The sequence below is a fragment of the Cyanistes caeruleus genome, chromosome 1, assembly GCF_971803275.1.
Source record: "Cyanistes caeruleus chromosome 1, bCyaCae1.hap1.1, whole genome shotgun sequence".
Lineage (NCBI taxonomy): Eukaryota > Metazoa > Chordata > Aves > Passeriformes > Paridae > Cyanistes > Cyanistes caeruleus.
Genome location: NC_141701.1, coordinates 70,052,536 through 70,061,754, shown reverse-complemented (window position 1 = coordinate 70,061,754; position 9,219 = coordinate 70,052,536). Strand labels below are relative to the sequence as shown.

At 40.0% G+C, this 9,219-nt stretch overlaps 1 long non-coding RNA gene across 1 annotated transcript; it reads left to right on the top strand.

The window, feature by feature from the left end:
* Window positions 1-4,333: 4,333 nt before the first annotated feature.
* LOC147655574 (uncharacterized) lies at window positions 4,334-8,633 on the top strand. The gene is made up of 2 exons (XR_015289217.1): window positions 4,334-4,449; window positions 8,409-8,633. It is a non-coding gene; the product is annotated as an uncharacterized LOC147655574 (long non-coding RNA).
* Window positions 8,634-9,219: the final 586 nt, after the last annotated feature.

The following is a 9,219-nucleotide window of genomic DNA, read 5'->3' as shown; positions in this document are numbered from 1 at the left end:
GGTGGATTTGCAATATTCTTCTATATCTAGACTTTTCAACAAGACTCAGGGAATAACAGCCTGTACAAGAAAAATGGGAAACCTTGCAAGACAGCAAGTACCTACAAATCAGATTGATATCGTTGTGGAAGCAGCCTCAGGGGAGACAAAGAGTTACATTGTCCCACCCCAAACCCCTTGTGAAGGGTGGCCCAGGTGTTCTGATTGGGTTTGAGTCCCTGGGGTGTTCTCCCTTGCTGTGATTCTATTGGTCCCTGACCCTGAACTCCACCCTCAAAGGTGGGGACCCTTGAGAGTTCTGTCCCTCAAAAACCCCTGCTGTGCCTGTTTGCGGCTCTCTGTTCTGAACCTGACTTTGTTCCCATGCTGAATAAATGGTTTCATGAACGGGAGCCCATCTCCTTGGTGTTTCATGCTGGTCCCCAGAATCCTGCTGCTTCCCTGGACGAGATCCTGAGGTTGATGACTGCAGCATATCGTAAATGATGTTTATTCTGTCATGAGAAGCAGAAAAACTCAGCAATGTTTGCATATTAGAAAAATAGAAAAGACAAAACAGACAAATTTTGGTGATGGAAGTAATGTGGGAGAGGGACCGTGAGAAGAACACAAGGATCAGCAGTGTCATATTTGATTTATGATTGCAGCAAAAAGGCATAAAAAGACCCAGGGGGGAGGAGGAGAGTGCAAGTCTAGACAAAAGAAATGGAGGTCAGAGAATAAAAGAGCCTGCAGAAAAGTAGAGCTCATATATTCATTTTTTCATCTGTTCTTTATTTAGATGTATTCAAAGTCTCAGCAACCAGTTCTGCTCTGAGTGATGGTGTTGGACAACATGAATTCTGAAGATCACTTCCAACACAAACAATTTTATGATTATAATAAAGCAACTGCAAAAGGTATTATTTCTATGTTAAGAACATACTCCTCTCTTAGAGTTACTGGCTAGTGATAAACAATCCCATAATGTTTACCTCACAACTCTTCTTTTTTGGGTTCAGACAGCACATTTAGATGTACTTTCCATTCCATTGAGTCCTGCCAAGTACGATTTTGTCCACAGAAGAGCAACGTTAGCCAGAACCCAACTTAACCTAGTCTAGTGAAATGATCTGATCCTATCTTGCAGCACCAGAACAAAAGACAGGTAAATGCAGACCCTATTTCCATTTTACTAATGCTTGATTCATATTCTTGCACAGTTGCCCAAGCTTTCTGCTGAGGGGAGGTTGAAGGGTTTTGTTTCACCCTCACAGTGAACTCTAGCAACGTAGTATATACTAATTTCTAGAAGTGCATTTAAATTCTCACCTAAATCCTTCTAAAAGTAGAGATTATGAAACAGCAACTTGGGACCATTATGACAGACACTTTAAATTAATGTAACTGACCATGTTCTTAGTTCTTTATACAAGCAGAATACAAAAACTGTCTTAAAAGGGACCTAAGTGCTTGTCAAGGGCACCCTGAGCTTGCAAAATGTTTCCTTTGTCAGCGTGAACAAAGATGATGGCATGAAGGATTGAAAACACATAGGTCATAACAACCCTTTAGCTAGGGGCTCAACTATTACCCTGAGAGGATGGAATAAAGTTGCAGGTGCAATAAAATGCTGATACAAAGCTCCCATTTAAGGCAAGTGGCATTTGGTCACTAGGGAAGTAGTTGTCTCTGCACTGGATTTATTTTTCTGAAATGATAGAATTTTATCACTTTCTGTTTCATCTTGGAAAAGGGGAATAATGTTTCATGAAGGAGATAATGAAAATCATCTGGGGAGCCATCAGACAAACAAACTTCTGGAAGCTGCATTAAAAAAAAAATCCATCTCTGCTTGCCTCTTATATGTGTGAATCACAGTTTTACCACCTCCTTTGAGAAATGACAGATTTAATATATGCTCCATCTCAGCAACAGATCTGTGTGTAACACAAAAAGGTGTGAAGTGAGATTTGTGAGAAATAAAACTGCTTGGTGGAAGAGAAAATATTTGAACATAAATTTCAAAGGCTTGTTTCAGCAGATAATTTCATACTTTCCAGGCAAAGCCTAATAGTAATCACTACTGTTAAGAGAATTAATATGATGTAGGTATATGGAACAGAAAATAGGTACAGTTACATTTTAGATGCATCTTTACCTAACTCATGCTAATATATTTTCCTATATGTAAGGCTTGTTTTTAAAGTTTCATAATTATACAAGACAACTAAATTCACTCCTAGAGAATAGCAGGAAATCTGGAAAAAAATTAAATTCTCTAGCTCTTGAAATGAACAGCTACATTCCATAAAAGGAAAAAAAAATCTTGAAATCCGACAAGTGTAACACTCTGAAAAGGAGATATGATCACATAAAATGCAATTAGAAAGATAAAAAAGAAAATTTGGAAAAAGAGTGAATGCAATTAAATGGATTGGAATGATGTGAGGTGCAGTGAAAAACACTGGAACTTGCAAAAACTATATGCACAGAAATCTTGAAACCAAGGAACAAAAATGAAATGAAGAGACAATAGAACAAATTGATTAAATGAAAGGCAAAACAAAAAAAAAAAAATCTGAAACAAAGTGAAAATAATAAAATGGAATGAGGTAACATGAAGTGTAGGGAAATAGACCAAACCTTGTTGAATTGATCCTCACAGAAATTGAAAGATTCATTTCCCTTCGTGAAATGAAGAATTTCCTTTCATGAAAGGAAATGGAATTTTGAAATCAGAGAAGAAAGTGTAACAAACACACTGGAAAGGAGATACAAAAAAATCAAATACTATCAATACAATCAAATAAGTTGAAAAAAACTAAATTTGGGAAATGGAGTGTCTCAATCCCAAAAAGACTGGGATGAAATGAGGAGCAGAGAAAAGGACTAAATCTTGCTGAAATTATACAAATTGAACTCTGGAAACATGTAAACAAAGCAAAACAAAGAGGCAAGCAAAAACAATGGTGAAGTGAAATGTTTAAAAATAAAAAAAAAGACAAAATTCTGTTCCGAAGTGAAAATAAAATGGTATGGGATAATATGAAGTGCAGGGAAATGGACCAAACATTGCTGAATTATTCCTCATTGAAATTGCAAGACTTCATCTCCTTTCATGAGATGAAGAATTTCTTTTCATGAAAAGAAAGTGAAATTTTGATATCAGAGAACAAAGTGAAATAAACTGACAGAGTACACTTCCAATGAAATTAAATTCCATGGAAAGAAATAAAAGAAAATTAAGAAATGAAGTGATTGTAATCACATGTAATTAGCTGTCATGAAGTGCTCTTCTGCACAGTTTTTGTAGTTTCAGTGTCCCTGGAGGTCTAAGGTTGCTGCTTTTCCAATGCCTACCCTAAGCAGAACAGCAAAACCTGCTATTTGCTGAGGTGCCAAGCAGAAAGATGTGAAGAAAGCAATATTGGGGCAGTGTGCTCCCTTTGGCATGCATTGCAGTGTCAGGGTGCCTGGAGCCCTGGGCTTTTTGGTTTTCTCAACCATAACCCTAAGCATAACCCTAATCCTCAGTGAAGCAGTAAAAATAGCCTTTTGCTGTGGCTGAGGTGCTCTGCACATGGGTTATTCCAAAGGAGCAAGGCATGGAAGGAGTAATGATGACACAGTGCTGTGCTCCCCTTGGCATGCCATTTGTAGTTGCAATGTCCTTAGAGCTCTGGGCTTTGTGGTTTTTTCAAGCCTAAGTGGAGCAGTAAAAGCAGCCTTTTGCTGAGGTGCCCAGGATATGGGTTGGGCCAAGAAGAAAGGTTTAGAGGGAGCAATCTTTGGGCAATGGGGTGTTCTTTCTTGCAGTGAAATGGACCAAACCTTGCTGAAACGATTCTCATTGAAATCCCCGAATCAGGGAACAAAGTGAAACAAGGAGACAGAAAAAGACATTGATGTAATTAAATGTCATTTAAAAACAAAAATTGGTATTAAATGCTACTAAAGAAAAAAGTGCAAAGTGAGGAGAATGAAGCGGAATGGGATGACATAAAGTGGAACGGGATGACATAAAGTGGAACAAAGTCTCTTGATAAGATTAGTGTTCCTACTGAAGGGGCATAGAACTATGTGCAGAGAAGGAAAAGGAGAGACGGAGAGAGAACTAGAGGACAAGGACATCTCCGCTTAACCTCAGGGCGCCCCGTATATGTCAGTACGGCAGGTGGAGGGTGCAGGCTGCGAGCAGCAACCAGCCGACACGGCTCTTGTGACCAGCTGGGTGCGTTTTCCAAGCGGTGGCGAGCAGCCTGTCTCCGACGCTCGCCAAGGCAGAGTGGCTGCTGTGGGCTGTTGCCATGCAACGCCGGAATCACGGCGGCATCTGTCCCGTAAGAGTCCTAGGTTTTCGCAGCGACCAGCTGCCTCGGGGAAGTGGTGAAGCAGGGCAAGACAGGAGTGGACAGGACAGCCAACCACAAGGAAGAAGCAGCACCACAGGGAGAAAAAGATGAGGGGGTAAGCAGACCTTACTCTCCTGGCGAGCCTTCGCTCCCTGCAAGAAAACCAGAAAATAGCGTCCTCGGGGATGTGCCGCAGGCAACTGCTTTAATGTGCTAAAGCTTCTCCAGTCTTATTTACAGCTTAATTTACGGGACATTATTTGCTGGGCAACTAGTGATTTACCCCACCTACGAGGGGCAGTCTCTTGCAGCCCAGTCATGGGAGCTGTCTCTCCCCTGATGTACCATCAGACAAAGTCCTCCCAGGGACTGGGATCCCCTCCATCACGTGTACAGCTCCTAGAGTAACTTTCCACTTCATATATGCCTCCATGTATGTTAATAATGGCATAAATAAAAGTTAAATTACTCCCTCTACGCATGGGTGGTGCCAAGGAGCAAGGTGTGGAGGTAGCAATGCTTGGGCAGTGCCATGGTGCCTTTGACATGCACTGTCTCTGGAGCTCCAAGCTTGTGATTTTCTCAAGCCTAACCCAAAGCAGAGCAGTAAAATCAGGGTTTTGCAGAAGCTGAGGTGCCGAGAATTTGGGTGGTGACAAGGAGCAAGATGTGGAGGGAGCAATGTTGGGGCTGTGCCATGCTCCGCTTGACATGCCTTTTGTAGTAGCAGTGCCCTTGGAGCTTTGGGCTAAGTGGTTTCTGAGACAAAGGTTTATTGTGGTTTTCTGAAACTATGTGAAAACAATAAAATATAATGGGATGACATGAATTGCAGGGAAATGGACCAAACCTTGCAAAATTGATTGTCATTGAAATCACAAGATTCCATTACCTTTCTTGAAATTTTTATAAATGAAATTAGACTTTTGACAGCTAGGTCCCTTGAGTTAATAACAGTTTAATTTAAAATTAATACAATTTAGTAAATTGAATAGTAGTTTGGTATAAAAGAATACAATTTAGTAAAAGGTTACAATTTATATATATAATTTGCCAGTAATTAAGTATGATTAAAGCATAAGCAAAATCGACCGAGGTATGGGGAGGGCTTATCACCCCACCTCATGTACAGAACTAACTGGGATATGGAGGCTTCCCACCCTGCCTCATGTACAAAACAGAGCACTTCAAGCTAAACTTATATACTGTATGCTTATACATATTCATTAATATTTCCCGTAAGTTTCCTCCTATTTCCAATTTTTCTGACTTTGCGTCACTCTCCTTCACGGCACATGCTTCACTTGTTGTTAGGGGGTCTTCAGTCTTCTTTTGGTGGTCTTTTGGGGAAGGCTTCTCTTCTTCCTCATTGTCCTTCGGATGGCCTCACAGGTTTGCGCATGCTTACTAAGTGTCGTGTTATGTAAGTCTACTAATTATATTATATATATATATATATTTATGTATTATATTTACTGATTTTTAGGCCCAATGCCTAAAGTCGTTCTAATTTTGTCCATCTCAAGGCTGTTTTCATCTTGGGACATCACTTATCTTCCAAACTACATCCTGTACCTCAACTTTAACATCTAACCTCTGTAAAGGGGTACATCTGCCTTGTAACACTGATTCTTTTGATTGCTTCGAATAATAACTTTAGTAACAGTTACAATTTAGTTAGCACAAATCAATTCCATTTATCACAAAATTAAGAAACATTTTTGCATTCCATTTTATCAGTTTCACATCCTGTATCTTTGTTTGACTTCATTCCCTGATTCTGAGATTTCCATGCATATAATTTTGTCAAGTTTCAGTGTTTTTCACTGCACCTCATGTCATACCAATCAATTTTGTAGGATTCACTCAATTTCCAAATTTTCCTCTTTTTTTCTACTTGCATTTATTTATATGTCCTTTCCAGAGTGTTTGTTATACTTCCTTCTCTGATTTCAATATTTCATTTCTTTTCACAAAATGAAATTATTCATTTTGTGGAAAGAAATGAAGTCTTGCAATTTCAGTGAGGATCAATCAAGTCAGCAAGGTTTAGTCCATTTCCCTGCACTTCATGTTATCTCATGCCATTTTACCTTCAGAGCATAATTTTTAATTGGTTTTGGTTTTGTTTCTGTTTTGTATTATTCTGTTTTGTATTGCTTCAATTTTTTCTACTTCTTTTGACTTTGTTCCCTGATTTCAAGATTTATATGAGTATAATTTTGGTAAGTTTTGGTCCTTTTCTCTGCACCCCATTTCATCTCAACCCATTTCACTGAATTCACTTTCCTTTCTTTTATTTAAAACTGGATTTTATTTTATCATATCTCCTTTCCAGAGAGTTTATTACACATTGTTCTCTGATTTCAAGATTTCAATGAAGATCAATTCAGCAGGGTTTGGTCCATTTCCCTGCACTTCATGTCATTCTGTGCCATTTTATTGTTTTCACTTTGGTGCAGATTTTTTTTCGCATTTAATTTCATCAACTTCTTGTCCTGTCTCTTTGTTTGACTTCATTCCCTGATTGGTGGATTTCAGTAATGTACTGGCAAATTTCTATCCTTTTCACTGCACTTCATGTCATCTTAATCCATTTCATTGTATTCATTCCACTTCCAAATTTCATCTCTCCTTTCCAGAGTGCTTGTTACACTTTCTTCTCTGATTTCAAAATTTCATAAGGAAATTCTTTAAATTCTAATGTCCCTCAAAGTAACATGTTTTGAATTTAAACTCTAATTTTGAGCCTAATAAACCATCTTATTTTAAACTTCACTTGTATTTTCCAAGTTAAATGCCTGCCTTGTGCAATGAACCAGTAAATTCTTGATTTATTCAGAAAGAAATTTAGCATTCCTGATATTTCAGTTCCTAAAGCAAGTATTTGGATTTAGATGCCTGATAGAAACTTTATGTGAAAGGCTGTGAAAGAGAACAGAGATGTTCAGTTTTCCATGTCTTTGTAAGGATGTACTGGGATTTCTAAGATAAATTTGACTAGGGACAGCAATGGATATTGTCTACCTTGACTTCAGTAAGGCTTTCAACACTGTCTCTCAAGAAATCTTCTTGGGCAAACTGCAGAAGTTTGGGTTGGAAGAATGGACAGTGGAAGGGACTGAAAACTGGCTCAGTGAGAGATCCCAGGGGGTCATGATCAGTGGCACAGCATCTAATTGGAGGCTTGTCACTAGAGGTGTCACTTAAGGTCAATACTGGGCCCAGTATTGTTTAACTTGTTCATCAATGACTTGGCTGAAGGAGCAGATGTCTCCCCAGCAAGTTTGCTGATGACACAAGGCTGGAGAAGAGGCTGATACTCCACAAGTCTGTGAAGCCCTTCAGAGGGACCTTGACAGGCTGGAGAGATGGGTGGAGAGGCACTTTCTGAAATTCAACAGAGGCGAGTACAGGGTCCTGCACCTGGGGAAGAATAATCCCAGGCACCAGCACAGACTGGGTCCGAGTGCTGTAAGCAGCACTACAGTGAAGGACCTTGGGTCCCCAGTGGACAACAAGCTGTCTGTGATAGATTCGAATTTAAGAAAAAAGTAGGAAACACCTAAGGAAGTTAAGGCTGCTGGAGGCTGATGGGAGTTTTTCTCCTGGCCAATAACTGGCTGTTTCTGAGAACTGACAGTAGTTTTGACCATCGAACAGTGAGATCAACCTGTGAACACCACCTTAAGACCTAAGCCCAGGAATTTCTCTCTCTCTCTTTGGTTTCCAGCTGTAAGAGGTAACAGGTCTCCGGTTCAGCCTCCTTCCTCCCAGGCCAGACAAGGCCACAGGGGGAGCAGGGCTGGCCAGAGTTCTGTGGTTCCCAGTGGGGGATGGAGACTGTGAAGTGACAGGAGCCCTTTCCCAGAGGGGCTGAGCCCTCAGGGGGCTCGCTGGGCCTTGTACAGAAGGGCTGCCAGGCCAGGCTGGTCCCTGGCTCAGCTGCAGTTTCTGCTGCTGCTGAGTTTCACCAGAGACTGCCGAGAAAGGGGAGGGAAAGCCATTGACCTGCGGCATGCTGAGATAGCGGCCACACTCCCCAGAGCAACCATGGAAAATCTTCTATTGCAGACAGCTCCAGCTGCTGCTCCAGCAGAGATCATGAGACCATCCACAAGGCCTGGGCAAGACTTTAACCCTTTCACTACCCAGATGAGACTTGCAGATTAATCCTTTTTTCCAGAGAGAGGAGGAGAGAGAGTGATCAACAGGTAAAGAGAAAACTTAAACTATCAAAGCCAGTGAAGAAAGGAATTAAGCCTCAGATGGAAAAAGAATAAAGAAATGCCTTAATAAGCTGAAATATTCTTTTGTTAAAGCTACAGAGTTGAACAATAATGTTCTGAAAAAAAAATAATTCATGAAAGAATATTTTGAAAGGAATGGAGTATTTCAAAGAGTGGATCTGAGTAAAAGTAATTCATTGATAAAGCTGAGCAAATATGGTAAAATAAAAAATGGTAAAATAGTTGTGGTCCTATGAGATGCTGGAACAGAAAAAGAGAAGTGAGAGCTGTTGAAGATTTGTAGCCTTTAAGAGAAAAAGAGAAAACTGCTGTTTCAAGAGATGATCACAGAAACAGATGAAGAGAACTTTTTCCTTTTAATATCTCATCCTTAAAATGACACCCCTTGAGCCACAGCCCATGAACTCACCTCAGAGTGGTGTGCAATGAGAAGAAAAGACTGATGGCAGAGTTGTCCGGGCAGCTGGCATCAGAAAAATAGAAAGCCATGAGAAAATGGTTTTCTTGTGAAAAACTCCATAAATTGACAAAAGAGAACTTCTTTTTCTCTACAAAGACTGATGAAAAGACTATAGCAAAGCTGGGACTGTTTTAACCACCAGGTTTTGTCTCTATGTTGTCAATTAAAGAAGAGA